The 20,496-nt window shown below is 51.0% G+C and overlaps 1 long non-coding RNA gene across 1 annotated transcript in view; it reads right to left on the reverse strand.

Moving 5' to 3' along the window:
- LOC121481297 overlaps positions 1–20,496 on the reverse strand; it is a 39,859-nt gene that overhangs the window by 10,902 nt on the left and 8,461 nt on the right. The window contains exons 3-4 of the long non-coding RNA XR_005985253.1: positions 14,179–14,360; positions 13,149–13,226 (exon numbers count right to left, since the gene is read on the reverse strand). This is a non-coding gene — a long non-coding RNA (uncharacterized LOC121481297). The remainder of the gene's footprint in view (positions 1–13,148; positions 13,227–14,178; positions 14,361–20,496) is intronic.

Genomic DNA, 20,496 nt, shown 5'->3' on the forward strand with positions numbered 1-20,496 from the left:
ATAAGGGGTGATGAGAGTAGCCTATGAATCACTCGTGTCTTCCTTCAGCCACTGAAGGCAAGTAAGTGAAAGGCTAAATGCATAGTTGAGGATTCTCTGCAGCTTGAAAGACAAGGCACGAATTTAACAGATCTAAAAATTGTATGGGTTTGGGGCACCTGGGGTGGCTCAGTCGGTTAAGCAGCCCACTCTTGGTTTCAGCTCAGGTCGTGATGTCAGGGTGGTGGGATCAGGCTCTGCACTCAGCAGGGAGTCTGCTCTCTCTCCCTCTCCCTCTGCTCCTCTCCCTGCTCCTGCACACTCTGACACTCTCTCTCTAAAATAAATAAATAAATCTTTCAAAAACTTGCATAGGTTTGTGACACATAGAATAGAGGGAAGAAGGCATCTGCTATACCATTCTTGTCTTTCACTGCATAGGAAAAAAAAAAAAAGATGAGTAAGACAGGCACTGTCTCCAAGAAATGTATAAAGAAAAAGATGCAACACCCAACCAGATAGCACAAGTTACCATAAGAAAAAGGCCAACTCTCACCCACTCTGGACCAAGCCTGTGTTGGTCACCTTGCCCCTCTGGACCATCTCATTCACCCCCACCATGGCCATCTCAGGAGACAAGGTAGGGCGGGTAAGGACCTGGGTGCTAGATTCAAGCCACTTGCATTCAGAGACTGGTTCATCATTTCCCGTGCAACCCTGGGGCAAGGAACATAACTCCTGTGCCTCAGTTCCCCTATTGGTAAAATAGAAATAACGATAATACTTTTTCATGGGGGTATCGTTATGATTAAAAGAACTCATGTCAAGGGCCTGCCATAGAGTAAGGGTCCAACACACTTGCTATTATTAATTTTCAGATAGGAAAATTCATTTTTCTATTTTACAGGCAGGAAAATGGAAGCTGTGGGACTTGGCCAAGACCCCACAGTTAGTGGACAGTAGGATTAGGATCTGATTTCTGGTTTCATAGGTTTCCTTTTCAGAAGAGAAGGAACTTTGAATAAAGGGTTATGAAGTTCTTAGTACTAGGTCTTAATTTCCCTTTGCTCCTGAGACATGATGGACAATGCAGAGTGTTTACAATGATGTTTATAACCCAGAGGCTAAAGGACGGCCTTCCTTGTCTGATAATCAGATTGAGACAAACTCAGGTAAGACTTGACCTTGGCTCTTTCAAAAGCCAGAGATTTCTTAAGTCACATCCTTCTGCTAAGGAAGTAAGAACTCTCCCATTAAACCACCATCAGGTTGCATCTGAAACAGAAACCTTTCTGTCTGTCAAAATTGTGAAACACCCCTGGATGATCATGGAAATTCAGAAAGCGTGGCTGATGATTCATAGGTTGTGTTGTTAATCATGGCCAATATAATTGAACATAAAATGAACTCGCTGGTCTTTCTAGTTCCCATCACACACCAGGCTCTGAATGGTCACCAACACTATAAGCACCAGAGTATAATCTCCAGTATTTCCAACAGCCGCTTGGTTTGCTGTTTCTTTCTACAGAGGCCTAGAAACAAGAGCGAATAAAACAAAAAGGCTTCGGACAGTTCAAAGCACAATGTGAAGCTTTGCCAAGATTTCAACAGCATGTTGGTGTTCCATGTGAGATTTCATTTAAATGGGGGTTCCACAGCTTAAACATGTTTTAAAACAGCTAAAAGAGGGGAAAGGGGCTATAAACACACTCTCAAAGACCTGCCAAGTTCTCCTGAAATAGCTGTAAAAAAAAAAAAGAAAAGAAAAGAAAAGAAAACCCTTTAAAAAAAGGGGGGGGGGGCAAATCATAGCAACAAAATCACCATCAAGGTGAAATTTGCACCTGACTACCTCCTCCCTCTTTGGCTGGTGCTCCATTCATATTCCTGGAGGTCCCCCACCCCCCAAACTTCATCCTACGTACTCGTGGACTTGGCAGACAAACCTTGTAACCTCCCAAATATGTCTACATATAAGGTAACTGAATATAAGTTGATGGGCTATTTTCCCAATGAGAGGGTCCAAAATATGTATAATTTCTAGGGATGCAAATGAACTAGTACACAGTCTCTAACATTAACTTACTAATGCGGTTAGGCATATTAGAATCCCTTACTATATCAAACCTATTACTTTTAAAATGTTGCTTTTCCCACTCACGTCGCACAGAAATAAGTGTATTCAAAATCTTCTTATGCATCTTCGGTAACAGTTATCTTCATAACTACACAGCCAGGTTTTGGAATTACTAATATAGCTTAAGTGAAAAATATTCTCATTTCCCTATAAATTATTTGAAGTCTGTACTTTTTTTTTAAAAGAGAGACAGAGAAAGCGGGGTGGAGGGGCAAGGGGGGAGGGGCAGAGGGATTGGGAGAGAGAATCTTAAGGTTCCAAGCCCAGTGGCTGAGCCCAGCACTGAGGCCGACGTGGAGCTCAATCTCACAACACTGAGATCATGACCCTGAGATCATGACCAGGGCTGAAATGAAGAGTTGGAATCCTTAACCCACCCAGGCGCCTCTGTGTTTAATGCTGCTGCTACAAAATGTATCTTAGGACAGAAGTATTCATTTACTATTATTATACTGACCGTGATTTGCTTGCAAACACCTCACACAGTGTGATAAGAAATTGCTAGTTTTAACCCACACCCCTGGGGTGGTGGCTAATTAGCATTTGAAAGATTAACCATAAACTCAAACTCCAGAGGCCACACACCTCTGGTTCAGCTGGGGTTATTTCAGATCCACACCAGAGGGCTTTTACGAATTAGTGCAGTGTATGCTGCTTAACTGGAGGACTGAGTCCAACGAAGACATGGGAGTTGAGGAGAAGGATCGCCAGGTACCCTTCCCCTTGCATGAGCGAGGCTGGCGACAGGATGCCCCAGAGTGGCTCCTCTCTGAATGAGCCCAGGTGGGAGGATTTAGGAGCCTACAAGGAGGGAGAAGTCCAACTGATGCAAATCTATCAATCTCACAGGCGCTTTCAGGAAAGTGCCTAAGTGTCCCTAAAAGGGCAGAGGGCTGGGACTTCACCTGCTTTTGCCCTTTCGGAAAAACATGTGGATGGCTGGGGGAACTCAGCCTGAGACTCTCCCTGTGCAGTGCCCCGAGCCACCCAGCTGTGAGGGTGTGGGGGTCCCCCCCACACACCGTTCGCAGGTACCTCTAAACACGGACAGCGCCCAAGACTGTAACTCAATGCACTCAGACACTCTCAGCTGGAGCTCACACCACTGTTTTGTGTGCCAGTAGGATGGGGAAGAAATGCTGCCAACCATAATCAGGAGATGACATCACTGATTGGAAATGAATCCTGATTTCAGAGCTTGTAAAACAACAACATGCAGGAATTGATGAAATACAGAAATTGTAAATGAGCGACTGGCTTGGGTTAATTTGCAACAGCTACTCTTCTCATCTTCCTACTCTGCTCTTTAAAGGGATCATTGAAGTCTCCTTTATAACAAAACCAGTTCTTGCAATGGGAGACCATATATACCTGGGAATAAGTCTCAACCTGTGTTACACTTTTGCGCCTAAATTTCAGTCTGTATTACATTTTCTATCTCTTTGATTGTGTGTGTCAGGTGCCTTCTGGATGGATCCCAAACAAGCATGAATGGGGACAGTTTCAGGTTATAGTGTCTCCCCTCAAACCGCCCATACAGCCAGCTAATTGTTAAAAAATAAAGGAATGCAGTGGCCCCGAATATGAAAAACTCTAGATGGACCCAATCATTATGCCACTTCCTCTTTTCTGAAAAAAATTATGCTGGAAAACAAAAAACTCATAGTCGGGCATATGTAGCAAAAACAAAGAAGGCTGTTTGGTAGGGAATTTTTCCCATGCTTGCTTTAGAAAACTAGAAACACGAGATCAGGAAACTCCTGAGAGGTCTCTAATCCAAGTTACCACTGGATGCATGAATTTCATCAATGGCATTTCAGACAAGACATCATACATTTGACCCGAAGAAGCAACGTTAACATAGGGAGTTTAGGTTTCATGAGAAGACAGTGGGGAAAGCTGGAGAAAGGACAGGAGCCACATTTCTGCCCATACAGGTGTGTTCTGAATGCTGATGGCCAGGTCCCAGCTTTCTGGGCATGTCAGGAGGCTGCTGGCTACAGAACAGCTGCTGGAGAGGCTTGCTCTGAGCCAGCTGAGAAGCAAAGACAGGATGGGTGCTGGCATCTGGGGCCCACCTCTGATTCCCTTCTTCCTCCTGCGGCTCCTGTCTAGGTCTCCTTCGTGTTAACCAGAAAACAGCACAGAGCCCAGGAGGTGACCCATTCCACCACTCTGCCAGGAGGCCCCTCCCAGAGAACCACCAAATAGTCCTCGCCAGCACAGAGAGTTGAACCTGCACTAGGGAAGGTGAGGAATGGGGTGGGCAGAGTCTAAGAGCAGCCTCAAGCTGCCTTCAGACTTCTGCTTTACCTTAAAAAAATGCAATGAAAATTAAAATTTTCTGTGCATCAAAGGGTATTATCAAGAGACTGAAAAACAAAATGGGAGAAAATACTGCAAACCATATACATATACCCAGAATATATAAAGAACTCTTACAACCCAACAACTCAATTCAAAAATGGGCAAAGGACTGGAATGGACATTTCTCCAAAGAACACATACACGTGGCCAATAAGCACATGAGAACATGTCAGCATCAGGGGTACCTGGGAGGCTCAGTGGTTGAGTATCTGCCTTTGGCTCAGGTCGTCATCCCAGGGTCCTGGGATTGAGTCCCACATCGGGCTCCCCACAGGGAGCCTGCTTCTCCCTCTGCCTGTGTCTCTGCCTCTCTGTGTGTCTCTCATGAATAAATAAATAAAATCTTAAAAAAAAAAAAAAAAAAGAAAAGAAAAACAAATGCGAGCCAACATCAAAAAAAAAGAAAGAAAGAAAAACCTGGACTCCAGTTTCTCTTGACAAATCTGAAGGTCAAGTTCACATATAGTGACAACTTGCTGTTCCTTCTCTCCGAGTAAGTGGGGTAGGTGCAGTCGGATTCTCAGCAGACCCCCGACTCCTGCCGGGCTCGGCCCAGAGCTCTGCTGATCAACATCCCTGTGTCTGAGCACAGGGCGCCAGGGGCTCAAGGTACCCATGTCCCACAGGCTGGGAAATGATGACACCCAGGAAGGGAGTGGGATCAAGGAGATTCCGGTCGAGTTGAGTTTGATTTGCACAAATTTGCAGTTTAAAAATATGTGACCACATCTTGAAGCAGAGATCAAGGGTAAAGATGGATTTAGGAAGCAGAGAGAGGTGACTTTCAAAGGTGCTCCAGAGGGAGAAGAGCAGATGAAGATCCAACGGATGAGAAAAAGTCAGGTTCGTGGCACTGATGGAGCAAAACTGACAGACTGGAGGGTGAGCAGCAGGAGCAGTGATTGAGAGGATTCGCCCGGTACCTCAGTTTCCCTGGCAGGGCAAGGGTAGGAACCATGAGAGAAAGGGGTTAGCTGGTCTGGAGGACGGTAGCCAGTATTGAGGGGCAATGTTGGGGAACCAGCCAGGCGAGAGGTGGGGAAGTTGGGCGCAGCTGCTGGTAGACAGGATGCTCCTCCAATACACCTGGGTTAAAGTCACCCATTCCCCTGCCCCCCTGGGGAGAGCTTCCCAGGGCAGGGAGCGGAAATGGAGAGCCAATAGGAACATGCTTGGCCACCTACTTATTCACTCAGCACCCATTTACGCAACACCCACTATGTGTCCAAGAGACCACGTAGGCAATGGGGACGGACCCTTCCATCCTGTAAGAGCTCACATTCTAGTGCAGACGATCAGCATTGACAAGTGACACAAAACACATCTGATGGTTAGGACCATGAGATGCTTCTGGGGGGTGGGGGGGGGACACAGAGGTGGGGCGTCACATCAGAGAGTCAGGAAAGACTTCTTGAGACATGAAGCTTGAGCTAAGTGTTGCAGAATAAGCAGGAGTGCAGCTGCCATGGAGGACAGAGACCGCCCTAAGCTGAGGGTGCAGCAGGGGCCAAGGCGCCGAGGAGGGAGGCACAGCACACATTCGGGGAGCTGTCCACCGTTCAGCTGGAGGTGGCGCAGGGGTTGGAGTGACAGGTGCCCAGCACGGAGCCAGGAGAAGAGCCCAGATGAAGGCTCAGGGTGCACCATCTGAAGGCCTTGAGAATAAATGCACCGGGGCTGGGGAGTCGGGACTGGAGGTCTCAGGATGGTGATGGGGGAGAGGCTGGCAACCTAAGGCACGGTAAGGAGAAATCTGAGTGGCGGACGCAAGACAATTTCAAATCCCAGCTCCATCATTTCATGTGTGCCCTTGGACCCATCACCTAGTCACTTCAACTTGAATTTTCTTATCAGTTAAATGAGGATAATGAAAGTATCAATGACTCTTGTGAGTCTGAAAAACCATAATATCTACTAGATAACAAGCACTCAATAAAAAGTGGCTATTAATGCCACTGCAACCTAAGCCACCTCCGTTCTGCGTTAACACTCACTCCCTCATGCTCCTTCTGCCCTGGGTTTTGTAATTTTGCTTGAAAACCGACTGTTTCCTCTCAGGCCCTGACCCACCTCCCAGGCTGGAGGTGTAGCTAATGGGCGCTCCACGTGCGGGGAGGGGTTGCCATGGTGACCTCCCAGGGTGGCTTTAGGACTCAGTGAGAGAACCGAGCCCTTCCTTTGTTCCAGCTAGCCCAGCTATCCTACTTACTGCTAGGCGATTATTGCACATCTGAAAAAGCTGAATGATATTCTTTAGCACATTGTGAGAGGTTGGAGACAATCCAAATTTCTGGCAATAGAGAGCTGGCCGGCTAAGTTATGGTACAGCCATGCAAAATTGCACTGCTCGGCTATTAAAAAATGTTACAGATCTGTGGCTACTGACAGGAAACGGTGTCATGACATGTTGTTAAATGAAAAAAGCAGGTTATGGAGCAGCATAAATCTCGTAACACCATCCATATAAAACTGTGTTACATTTAACTGCTTGTATTTATGGACAGAAAAGCGTTTGGGAGGATGCCCCCTATGTGTTCACAGTGGCTCCTTCTAGATGGTAGTGGTTAGCCCTAGGGATTTGCTTTACTCTTTTCCTCCTTTTCTATGACACCAGAGTTTGCCCACTATGAGCATGTGCATTTTTTTTCCCCCACCAAAGCAAGAATGCTATTAAAAAGAAATAAGTGAATGAGTCCCCTCCAACCCTTGGAAAGTCTTGGAGAAATTAGTATTGTGAGCCAATCCATGGCTTGCAATGACGAGCCTTTCGTCATACACCCACCTGAGAATCTTGTATCTGAGCCTCCCTCCATGTGCCCCAACCTGACTGCTGCCCCAGGGGCAACCCTGGCCTTGCAGCCCCCATTCATAATAAGTGGGGCACAGGTCCATAAAACCAAATAGCTCCTCCATTTTGGGAAAGCCAACACATACCCCGAGCTGCAGCTTAAGGGGGCTCCCTCTGTTATGACCATGGTGAAGGTGGAGGTGGGCGAGGGTGTCCTGCATCGGGAGCACTAGGAGGTCATCAGTTAATGGACGCATAGTGAGCACTTTGTCCGTGCCAGCCCCGGAGATCCACGGAGTTGAAGACAGACCTAGGCCTGCCCCCCACGTGCGGGACTCCTGGTCTAGTGGAAGGCTCTAGGAAGGGCTTGCAAATCCAAAGGACTCCTCATGGTTCCTACAAGGCTCTGCTCTCCTGACTCATGGTCTGAACTTTATGTTCCTACAACAAAGTCATGGGATCTCCGCAGGAGGGTTCTAGAAGACCCCGCTCCTTAGCATATCCTCAAATCCTCTGCCCACCCAGCCTCAGCATCACCTCCCATCAGTCTCACCACATGCCCCACACCTCATCACATCCCATCACTCCTCCCTGTCCTTGAACGTTCCATACTTTTGCACTTGCTGTTTACTAGGAGAGGAACACCTCTTCCTCCACTTTCTCTTCTTGAGGAAACTGTACCCATTCTTCAAGGCTAAACTCAAGTACCACTTGCAAGTCTCTATCATCCCATCTGCACACTTCACAGTGAAATGCCAGTGCGCTGGCCGCCCCACAGTCAAGACTGGGTGAGTCAGCCTGGTTCCTGCTATGTCCACGGTGCCCAGCCAGGGGAGTATCACTGTTGACTGAATGCATGCTTGCTGAACAACTCATGACTTCTGCTGTCTATCACACTCTGAACCCCAAAAGCAGGATCTGGCCCATTTGCCTGGAACCTTCGGCCCAGCAGTTGTCAGGCTCTATTGGTAAATCCTGTACCTCAGTGCCAAAACAGTGTCTTTTCGCGTGGTCCAAAATGTTCACTTCAGAATTTTTAAGATCTGAAATCTCATACCAACTGTTAAAAAAAAAAATGTATGAGACAACTGGGGAAATCTGAATGCTGGATATTTTATGACAGTGAGAAATGATCAATTCTTAAGGTGTAATAATAGAACTACAGCTGTGTTTTTTAAAGAGCCTTTTTCATTGAGAGATGTATAGGGAAGGAATTACAGATGAAATGATGTCTTAGATCATCTTCAAGAGAATCCAGCTGGGAGCAGGGGTGGGGGGTGAGGGTAGAGAGGAAGGAAGATTGGCCATGTGTCGCTCAATGTTGGGGTCAGGTATGGAATTTTTTTATATGTCTCACTTTTTGTATATGTTTTTAAAAGGAGACACTCACAATGTCCAAAAAACAACCCACTCTGAAATGTGAAATACGTCTTGAGTCCTTCTCAGGATTGCATGGCAGTAAACCAAGCAAAACTCTGTTGCAAGAATAATTACTAGCCTGTTTGCTGAATTTCCTAACATGTGGAATACCAACACACAGTTCTAAAACTGATACAGGAAATGCTGCATCAGACTATTCATCTGAACAAGATAAAACCAAAGAACTTGAGGGCAAACCGGAAATGCTTCAGGAACAAGAACTATGGCTCCTTATAAATAAAAGACAGCAGTCCCTGAAAAAAAGCCAAAAGGCCTTGTCAGCGGAAAATATTTGAAGATATCTCACAAATCTATCTTCTCACCATTCCCCAGCTAGGGTAGAGCCAGGAAAAGTTTTTTTCTAGAAAGTTTTGTAGGGGAAAAAAAAAAACATACTTGAGACATAATGATATCACTAATATACTTTCTTAAGATTCTGCTTTAGGGCAGCCCGGGTGGCTCAGCAGTTTAGCACCACCTTCAGCCCAGGGCGTGATCCTGGAGACCCGGGATCAAGTCCCACGTCGGGCTCCCCGCATGGAGCCTGCTTCTCCCTCTGCCTGTGTCTCTGCCTCTCTCTCTGTGTGTCTGTCATGAATAAATAAATAAAATCTTAAAAAAAAAAAAAGATTCTGCTTTAAAAAGGGATCAAACAGGGGCACCACGGTGGCTCAGTCGGTTAGGCATCTGCCTTTGGCTCAGGTCATGATCCCCGGGTCCTGGGATCGAGTCCTACATTGGGCTCCCTGCTCAGTCTGCTTCTCTCTCTCCTGCTCCTCCTGCTTGTGCTTTCTCTCTGTCAAATAAATACAATCTTAAAGAAATCAATAAAAATTAAAAGCGATCAAATAATATTTCATCTTCAATTTTTCTTGATTGGATTTGGTGTTTTTGAAGTGTGTAAGCTTTTAATGTTTTCATTACTTCATTTTTGTTTATCTGAATTCAGGCTAGAACTATAATGTCTATTTTTATAAATTTTACATTCGTCTTAAGGCATTATATATTTATATATTACACATTTACATATTTTTAATTATTAAATATTTGGTTTTACTGACTTAAAAATATTTTTAAAGACTTACTTATTTGAGAGAGAGCGAGCATGTAAGTGGCGGGGGACGGGGGCGGGGGGCAGAGGGAGAGGATCTCAAGCAGACTCCATGCCCAGCAAGGAGCCCTCCACGGGGCTCCATCCCAGGACCCATGGGATCATGACCTGAACTGAAACCAAGAGTCAGACACTCAACCAACTGAGCTACTAAAGGGGTGTGCCCATCTTAAATTTTTAAATACCTGCTTGTAAAATGTATAAAATACATGTAATGTAAAATAACATTTTGGTATTATGGGATGCACAGAGTAAGAGGGCTCTGGCTCTTTCACTCCAGTAACTATCTCCACACATAGTCAAAGCTGGACTGATGGGTTCCGGGCATGTAGTATAGAGTTCCTCAACTCAAGATGCACCTTAGAACCACCTGGAAAGCTGTAAAACACACTCCTTCCCTGGGCCCACCACAGCTCAATTAAGGTAAGTTCTCCAGAGGTCAGGGAGGGAAGGTGAAGCCCAGTGACCACAAGCACAGCCCGAGTTGAGACTGCTGAGATTTTAGTCCAAGGTGAGAGCAGAGCCCACCCAGAGCTGGTCTGTCCTGAGCTCTGCAGGGTGAAGACCAGGGTGTCCGCACCTCAAAACTCATTGGCCTCCAAAATGGGTGCATAGACGGGTTCCTCCCCCACCCTCTTGGGAAAGCCTAAGTCTCTGCGAGGTCAATGGAAGGTGAATGCAGGCCCTAACTGTCGGGGTCAAATATCAGGCTGCTAGAGGATGCACGATCCCATCTTCACGCTCTTCCCAAGCCTCTAATCTGATCAGAAACTTAAAGTCTGAGATAAGGCTGTCAGCCTGCAAGAGAGCCCAGACCACAGGAGGAAGGAAAGGGGAGGGACCCGGTGAGAATGAGGCACCCAGCACCTTCCCACATCCTGGGAAAGCAGGTCTGGAACCCCAGAGGAGGCCTTGCAGCCCCTGAGGTCAGAACTAAGACCCCCAGAGGGGTCCTTCTGGGAGGCGGACTTCAGCTCATGCCACAGATGCAGTGCCCCCCCCCACCAAGGGGAGGAAGGCCCGCTCCACGGACAGTGACTCCCCACCTGGAAATGTCCACGTGGGGCCTGGGGCACCTACCATGGGGAAGTGGGTGAAGCCAGAGATCGAGACAGGGGCCTGCAAACCTTTCATATTAAGTCCCAAACCCAACTGTGCATCCAAAGAACCCAGAGCTTAAGGCTAAAAACATAGAACAGACCAGGTGAGCCCACCTGAGGCTTCTGGAGTCGGAACCCTCGGGGGCGGGGGGGGCCTGGAAACCAGCCTGGTTATCAGGCTCCCACGCTGACTCCCAGGCAAGGCCCAGTCCTGGGATGACTGTCCTGAGCCTCTGGGACTGTCCACCTCCACGCAGCCTTGGTCCACATGGGTGACAAGGCACTCCAAGCCCAAAGTGAGCAGAAGCATGGGGAGCTGGGGACCAGGGGCAGCAGGGAAAGGTGGCAAACGTGTGCCCAGAGGAGAGAGGCCAAGTGGGAGAGGGTTCAGCGATGGGCACCAAGGGAGGTGAGTTTTGGATTCAATTCCCCATTTCCTCCGGGTGTAGGTGCCCACAACTCGGTCCTTGCTGAGCAGGTTTAAGAATCCACGGCTGCCCTCAAGGAGATCCCTGCTTTCTGTGGAGACAGACACAGTGATGAAGTATGAGGGCAAGAAAGGAGACCGACTTCTTGGAGGGGCCACCGGCCTCTGGGACACGCTCAGCTTGGTGATTCACAGGTGCCTCGACGGCCACACGTCCACCCCTGAATCATTACCTGTCCACCCAGTCATCCCTCCGGATGCACTGCTCGCTCCCCTGCCAGACGCTGTCCGTCTGCAAGGTCCCCGATGCCTCCCAGGAACCCCGCGCAGTGCCCGACACGATGGGGAGAGCTCAGGGGAGAGTGTGCTCCATGGTGCAGGGTTGTTCAGAGAAGGGGCCCCGAGTAGTCAGGGAGGGCTCCCCGAGGGAGGAAGCGGAGCTTGGGAGGGCAAGGACCAGCTTGGGCAGAGGAGAGAAGGTGCCCCCCAGAGAAAGGGAGTGTAAAGCAGAGAGGCCAGGGCAGGAAAGCAGGCGGGGGGCAAAGCGGTGGTGCTGAATCCAGAGGGAGAAGAGTGGGGGAACAGGAAGGGGCAGGGGGGGCACGGGGAGCTGCCAGGTGAGCTTGGAGCCGCCTCCCTCCCCAACTTCCTTTTCACATGAGTTCAGGAGCCACTTTCCTCAGCAATCATTAACCCTGTGCTTCCCACCTGGGTCTGGGGGGGCTGTCAGCTGATCAAACTGGGGGAGAACCAGCGGGTGGAACCAGCGCCCAAAGGGCACAGCCTGCAGGTGCCAGCGCAGTGGTGGGTGGCAGCGAGGAGCCAGGGAAGGGTGAATGGGCAGGAGGAAGAGGTCTGCATGGGGGGGGGGGGGGCTGGCATGCGCCCCACACCCTCAGCTGACCAGAGGACTCTGAAGGTCAGAGAAGGACAGAGGGCCCAGACGGGAAAGGGTGTGACTCCTAAGTGGCCCCACAGCCAACAGGAGCTCAGCTAGGCAGGGGTCTCCAGTGCACAGGACACACACCATGGTTCCCACTGGTGACAGGGGAGTCGGGGCTCTAGAGTCAGGTCGACCCGGCTTTGAGTCCCAGGGCCTCTTTCGGCCTCAACTTTTCTCCTCTGTGAAATGGGTACAATGGTGATTTGAAGCCCCATTTATTGAGCACTTGGTCTATTCCAAGCCCTTCCGGGTACTGTACAGTCCACGGAATTTTCATAGTATATGGCCCTGGGGGGTGGGGGGGGGCACTTTTATAATCCCCCAGAGTGACTACCTCTCTGGTCTGTTTTGGGCACGACCAGGAGCCAGTGTGTAAGCATGCGGCATGCGGGGGTGTGCAGGGGTCCCGTGCCATCGCCATGTCCTGACGGAGGCCGTCCCCTGTCGGGCGGCCACGGCTACAGGGCAGCTCGCAAAGCTGACCCTTTCCTCGCCGGAATGACATTTGTCCTGCTAACCCAATGTCAGAGGCCATACATCCCTCGCTATCTGAATGCAGAAGTGGATTAAGAGCCCCAGTGGCTGACATGTGACACAGGTCATTATTCTAGCATCATGAGGCACAGGCTTCTTTCAAGGACTGAGGCAAAATGCATTATTCAAAAACCTCTGAAAAATGGGAAGAACAGGTCCTTCCAGATCAAGCCCCCAGACCCCGCAGAGCTCGGGAGGGCAAATACCTGCTGCCCCCAGATTGCCTCCGGGGCTCCAGCTGGCCTGGGCTCCTGCCCTGGGATCCACCCAGAACCCACCAGAACCCACCAGAACCCGCAGCATGGAGCTGGCAAGCAGGTGGCCGTGGGAAGGGGGGTCTGACCTGGCCTTGAGCTCTGGGCCTCCCTTCCCGGCTGGTGTGCAAACAGATTCCCTTTGCCCTGCGAGGGACACCAAGCCCCTACATGAAAAGTGAGAAGGAAAAAAAAAAAAAAAAAGATCATTTTCATGCTTAAACCCCCTCTCCCGAACCCACATCCCCACGGCGTCCCACAGGGCACTGCCAAGGTGGAAACACGCTTGGAATAAGGGTCTCTGGCGCCTTGGCCCCGGGCCACCACCTGCTTCGGCGCCTGTGTGAGGAGGTAGGAGCGTGATCCCCTGAACACTGTGAACTTCACCATTACAGATTCATTTGTTTGGGTCTTAGGAGGGAGGGCCTGAGGTACATTCTGGAATACTGGGGCCAGGGGAGGTGTCACGGGGATCAGCTGAAATTATTCGAGGCAATTCTTTTCCTCTTACTTTTTGTACCGAGGCCCACATCTTCCTCCCTGAGCCAAGTGAAGGGACCTCCACAACCACTGGCAGCCACGGCGCTCCAGGGGGGTAAATCGAAGCGGGGACCCCAGCCTCGATGGGCCCGTCACGCACAGCCAGTGGGAAGGAGCCCCAAGACCCGGCTCACGTCGGACCGAGCTGTCCCTGGGAGGCCCAGGGGACTCGGAAGCAGCCGTGTGACCTGCCCGGGCCTCCGTTTCCTACGGCAGCGTGAGCATGTGAGAGGTGACACGCCTGCCCGCGGCAGCAGGCCCTCGGGGAGTGGTGCCCAGGGCAGGCCTGGCCACCACCAGTTCACCCACAGAGGCCCCGGCCCCGCGTCCTCACGCTGGGGCCCCAACAAGGCTGGCTTTAATGGAACGAGGCCCACCTTATCAGGTGAGGGCCTTTCCTTTGAAAGGCAAACCTGGGCCCTGAGACAACGCAGGGTGGGTGTCCCCACGCCCTGCTCCCTCCCATCTGGCCCGGGCTGGGCCCAACAGCCCCCTTCGCCCCAGGAATTCCCTTCCTCAGACCCCTCGTCTGCTCTTTTCAGACCCTCAAGGAAATCGTAAGGAGGTAAGTAAAGGCACCTCAAAGGCAAAACTTCTCTTCTCCAAGGAGAGACGCCAGGTGTGAGACCCAGACCCAGGAAGTCCAGCCGCAAGCAGGTGGCGGTGGGATCACACAGCAAGCTGGTCCCAGGAAAATCCAGAAGCCCCCAGGCTTGTTAAGCAACATTCCAACATTGAAGCGTCTGTTGGACTTGGAGGAACTGTTCAGGACATTAAAGATTAAGCCAAACCGGACTGGGGGGGCGGGGGGAGGAAGGATGGAGGAGGAAGGGGGACGAAGGAGGGCAGAGCTGTCACTTTCTCCCTCCCACATCCTCTCTCCAGCCTCGATGTTGAGCCAAGCATTTCATCCCCCTTCACACAATTTCCTTTTTTTTTTTTTTTTTGGTCGCTTACATTTTTCTTTCTTTTGGAGCCATCAGTCAGGTTCTAGAGAGGATATGTACCCCAAACGTCCAAGAACTGAATTACTGACATCCCACATTTCAGAAACCGATGCCCTCCCCCTGCCAGCACCCTCACTTTCTCCCAGCTGCAGCTCCCCACCTCTGCTTTCGGAAGGATGTCTGCCACCCCCCCGCCCCCCAAAAGCTTCACGGAGCCCAGATCTGGGGAAACACTGGTTTCCTGCCCTGGGGGCAAGCAAAGGGTACTGGGGAGGCAACAGACCCACACTGGATGTTTCAAGGCCTCCCAGAAGGGCAGGGTCAGAGTCCATGCCCAGTCCACTGAGCTGGAGGGTCCCCAGAGCTCCCCTGCAAGCAGAGACGGAGCACCATGCACAGCACGCCCGCCCCCCCAACACACACACATGCTGACGGAGTCCCTGGGGCTCCGCTGCCTCCTGTCCTTCCCATCCCAGCTCACCTGTCGACCCCAGGGTAGCCATCACCATCCTCCTGCCCCCCCAGAGGACTGACCCTCAACCTCCCGGCACTGACGGCTGCCTGGTAGACTGCCAGAAACATGTGGGCCTCCTCGCCAGACCTCCTGTCCCCTCCTTTCCCCTCTGCCACCTTTTCCACACCCACTGTCTGCTTGAGCTCTTCCTCTTTCTAGAAGTCTGTTCTGCCCACCACAGCCCAGCTGGCTTCCCTTTATTCTGTGCACTCACAGCTGGGCCTACATAACACGTTGGTGAATAATTACACGGTGTCTTTCCTAGGGGGGCAAAGCAAATACAACACGATTCTAAGCCCCACGGTACACGGCCCAGTTCAGAGTTCATCAGAACCAGATAGGCACCTGCCGAATATGAGATTATTGCCCCACAAATTCCACCCTCAAAAAGGTAAATAACTCTCCAGGCAACAATAAAGAAACCACAAGGTAGCATGAGTAATTGCCAATTGTGTGCACGGGTTTATGAACTCCCTTTGGACTCGGTGTCTTGGGGCACAAAGGACCAGGATCCAGGCCAACATTATTAGAAGAGGCAATTTCTGGGGATCCCTCGGTGGCTCAGCGGTTTAGTGCCCGCCTTCAGCCCAGGACATGATCCTGGAGTCCTGGGATCGAGTCCCACATCGGGCTCCCTGCATGGAGCCTGCTTCTCCCTCTGCCTGTGTCTCTGCCTCTCTCTCTCTCTCTCTCTCTCTCTCATGAATAAATAAATAAAATCTTAAAAAAAAAAAAAAGAGGCAATTTCTGCCCCTGATCCCCAAAACCAGGTTCTGGGTGACCTGCGGCAGCATGGGCCGGGTCCCCAGCAAACAACGGGGCAGTGGCACTGCCAGCCAGTCCACGTCTGCTGCTCTGCTGGCCGTGTTTCGAAGGCTGTTTGGTCCTCAAGGATTCTCTCCTCACTTCAAATGCCACTTGAAACTCAGAACCAGTTGGCGAGTGTGGCATCTGGCCCTGAGGGAGAGAAGAGAAGCTCTGGAAGACAGGAGGGGGTGTCGTGGAGGAGGATGGGGGGGGCACCCGGCCGCCTTGCCACCAGCAGAAAGGTGGGAGCAGGGTGCTGGTGGCGGCCCGGGAAGGGAGTGAAGGCAAAGAGCTGAGTTCACCCAGGACGGGTGGTGTTAGTGGACATCCAAAGGGAAGGGGCGGGCGGGTCTGCTGTCTTAGCAACAGTGGGGCTGGACCACCTGGCACCGTTGAGACCCTTTATCAGCAGCAGCCCCGCCCTGAACACCCAGAGGGAGTTAACACAGAGTCAAATCATTTCTGAGAATTAAAAAACTGCAAACAGTACCCCCAGGCCCCGCCCTGCATCGTGGACCCAACTGCTTCTCCCTGCACCCCCCGCCACATGCTCATCCCTGCCTCCTCTCCTATCTTTCTCTCCAGCCTCAGTTCTCACCACTGCCCACGCTGAGGGGCACACACTCCTCCACAGACACTCCCCTGTGCCTCCTAATGTGCCACCCCTGCCATCCCCACCTTGAGGCCTCTCTTCGTCTCCAGGCCACCTCCTCCAGGAAGCCCGCCCTGAGAGCCTGCTTATTTAACCACTCACCCATAAGCCTGCAGTCTGTGGACCCTTGTACTCTGTCCCTGCCCTAGGGCACTGCTGTCTCACCTGTACACACGGGATTTTAGTTTATGGAGGTGACCAAGTGATGCACAGAGAGGCTAATGCCATTGAAAGAAGATTTTCCTTACTTCCATTTCCTGAGAGGGTGTGTGTTACACCACACGGGGCCACATGGAGAGGCACCAGCGCTGCTCAGGAGGCAGAGAGGACAGAGGGGAATCACAGGCCACGGCCTTTATTAGGGGCTCCGTGGGGAAGGCGAGGCAGGGCAAGGTGATTAGCTTAGGGCTGGCTAATTTGCGCGGTTCGGGTGGGCTTCGGGGCAGAGGGGTTGTTCCTAGAGGTCTGGTCGTTGGGCCCGGGTGGCTCAGGGCAGGAGACGTTGGTGTGGTGTCAGAGCAAGATAAAGAAAACTCCAGATCACAGGCAAGATCTAAGCAACTGCCGCCGTTAGGCTGGCCCCGCGACAACAGACAGACACAGAGCCCGGGAAAGCACCCCGCACCATCACCCGCTGCCCCCCCTCTAGCTGTTTCCAGAGCTTGCTAAGCCAATTGCTCTCCCCTAATACCACCATTCTCCTGCCCCTCTAACTTTCTGACACCTGTCACACAACCCCATCCCTGGAGGCACTCAGCCATCTGCCCGGCAGCTTCCTCCCTCCCCGTCAGCAGAGAGGAGTTTCCCAATCTGGAACCCACCCCAAGGCTTCCTCAGGGACCTCCACACCGGGGACCGGCCACTCGAGTGACTCACTCCGTCAGCATCCATAATTCTTTTTTAAAAAAGATTTTATCTATTTATTCACGAGAGACAGAGAGAGAGAGGCAGAGACAGAGGCAGAGGGAGAAACAGGCTCCAGAGGGAGCCCGATGTGGGACTCAATCCCGGGACCTGGAGATCACCCCCTGAGCCAAAGGCAGATGCTCAACCGCTGAGCCACCCAGGCATCCCAGCATCCACGATTCTCAAGAAAATAGCAACAACAGCAAAAAACTTGATCAAACACTTGTAATTGACATTCTAGACAAAAATACTAGTCTCCTTAATATGTAAAGATCACCTGCGATTCAATAAGGCAAAGACCAACAACCTGACAGAAAGTAGGCAAAGCAGGGGCACCTGGGTGGTGCACTCAGTTGGGCATCTGGCTCTTGGCTTTGGCTCAGGTCATGACCTCAGAGTCATGGGATCAAGCCCCACATCGGGCTCTACACTCAGCACAGAGCCTGCCTGAGATTCTCTCTCCTCCCCCTGTTCTTCCCCCACCTACCCCCTGCCCTGCCTCAAAAATAAATAAATAAATCTTTTTAAAAAAAAGAAGAAAAGAAAGAAAGCAGGCAAAACATATGAAGGGACAGTTCCCAGAAAACACAAATGGCTCTCACGTGTATTTGAACATGAAAACACGTTCAACTTCATTCACAGCCAAAGAAATGCAAATTAAAACTCTACTGAGAGACTATTTTGTCTTCCAGATTGGCAAATATCAACAAGTTCAGTGACACTTCATGTCCAAGGGCGTGGGAAACAAGCAGCCTCGTACACTGCTGCGGGGAGAGTATCTTTCTAAAAATTCGATGGAAAAATAAATAAATAAAAAAATAAAAAATCGATGGAGGGCAGCCCCGGGTGGCCCCGCGGTTTAGCGCCGCCTTCAGACCAGGGCCTGATCCTGGAGACCCAGGATCGAGTCCCACGTCGGGCTCCCTGCAGGGAGCCTGCTTCTCCCTCTGCCTGTGTCTCTGCCTCTCTCTCTCTCTATGCCTCTCATGAATAAATAAATAAAATCTTTAAAACTAACTAAATAAATAAATAATAAAAAAATAAAAATTCGATGGAGAGCACTTTGTTGATGTCTTTCAAAACACAAATGCACACACCTCTGGCCTTTTCATTCTGCTTCGGAGACTTTATCCCACGTGGAGCCTCCTACGCTGCAAAATGACTAGAGCACAAGGTGACTCAGTGGGACACTGGGTGTGAAGTCCAAAAGACAGGAGATCCGTTAAATTAATGCTGTGGCATCCATATGCTGGAATATTCTATAGCCCGAAACATGAAGCAGCACTGTACGTACCCTTCTAGAAGCAGGCCAAGACCCTATGTGGGAAAAGAACACAAGGGGGGCTGCGGAGTGCGTATACCGCGCTACCTACCACTCGGGGAGAGCGAATCTATACACCTACGTTCTGACTGACGCAGGGAACATCCCTGGAAGAGCACGCACGCAATGGGTTGAGTTGCTTCCAGGAAGCGAGAGCTCCAGGAGGCCAAGGGAGATGGGGGATGGAGACCTCGCACAGCGAAATCTTTGCGATTTTTGAAATTCTAAGCCGTGCACATTTATTTTCTGAGAAAGAAAGGTGGGAGGTGGCAACAAGCAGGCTAAATCAACAAAACAAAACCTCCCCCCCCAAACCCACTTCCCTTTCTGGCTCCCACATTCTCCTCTCACCTCTCCAGACGGGCTTTTGGTGAAGCTGCCAGCGGCTTCCCTCTGGCCCTACTCCCCAAGCGCCTGGGCCTGACCTGCTGGGCCGCCCCAGCCTCCTGGATCGCTGGCCTCCTGACTCCAGGGGGGCCACCTGGCATTTCGGGCTCAAAATGCCCCCACCCACTTTGCAGCAGCTATGCCCCCAAAACCCGCCTCCCCGGGTTTCCATAGACCACCCAATGCTTCTGTGCCCCTCTGGGAAGTCCTCCCCGGTCTCTCTAAATGGTGGGGCTCACTCCTAGGTCCTCCTCTCTGCTCCTCTCCTCTTGGCCCATATGGTCCCCCTCTGCTACCTCGTCCACCCCAAGGGTTCGCACATCACCAGTATACACGTTACTCTCAAATGTGTATCTCCAGCCAGGCCTGTCTTCTGAGCTCAGGGCCCCACGTGGGTCCCCGGGGATCTCCAACCCAATATGCTCAAATGTCACTCACCAGCTTCCAGCCAGTTCCATCCTCCACGTCAGAAAGGCTTCCTCGCCTTTGTTCCCTTCCCAGTATCTCTAGAATCCAGCCACCCTCTTCACCTCCACCATGGCTCCTCTCCCCAACTACCCCCCATGCTCTCTCCCACCCTCAGGGGCCTTTGCACATATTGTCACCCGTGCCCTGAACACTCTCCCCTCTGCTCCCCACACCTGCTCCAGCCTTATCTTAATTAATTCTTCATATCTTCTAGAACTTGGATGAATATTCCTTTCGGCGGCCTTTCCTAGCCTCCAGACCAACGGATGTCAACTAAAGATAATTTCTGTCCCCCCTGGGGGAAATGTCTAGAAGACATTTTTGGTTGCCACAAATGGGTTGAGGGCATATGTGGCTACTGGCATCTAATGGGTAGAGGCCAGGGAGGCGGCTAAACATCCTACAATGTACAAGACAGCCCCCACGACCGAGAATGATCTCGTCTGAAATGTCAGTAGTGCTAAGGTGAGAAACCCTGTCCTAGACCCAATCATGTCCCCATGACACACTTTCAAAACACACTCCACTTGTCCTGCCGATCACCTATCTCCAGTGTCGTTAAATGTTTAACTGCCAAGGTACTGGCCAAGTTCCATTTTCTAAGCTTTACAGCATGAATAAATGAATTCAAGTCACTGGCTCCTGTTTATCTTGAGATCTCCACTCCCAGTGCCTCGCCTCCAGCGCAGAGATTGATTGTCTGGATTGATACGTAGTAGACAGGGCCGGACTTGTTTCAGGCAGAGGCCGCTCCATGTCCTGGGTCCCCTGTGCCATCCCATGGCAGTCCTTTCCCTGGCCCCTTAACCAGCTTCCCTCCTTGTACCACAGCTCTGCCCACACCCCCCACAAACACACACACAGACCTTCCGTCCCACCCGGGTGGTCCTAAGGG

The sequence above is a fragment of the Vulpes lagopus genome, chromosome 2 (assembly GCF_018345385.1).
Source record: "Vulpes lagopus strain Blue_001 chromosome 2, ASM1834538v1, whole genome shotgun sequence".
NCBI classification, from domain to species: Eukaryota; Metazoa; Chordata; class Mammalia; order Carnivora; family Canidae; genus Vulpes; species Vulpes lagopus.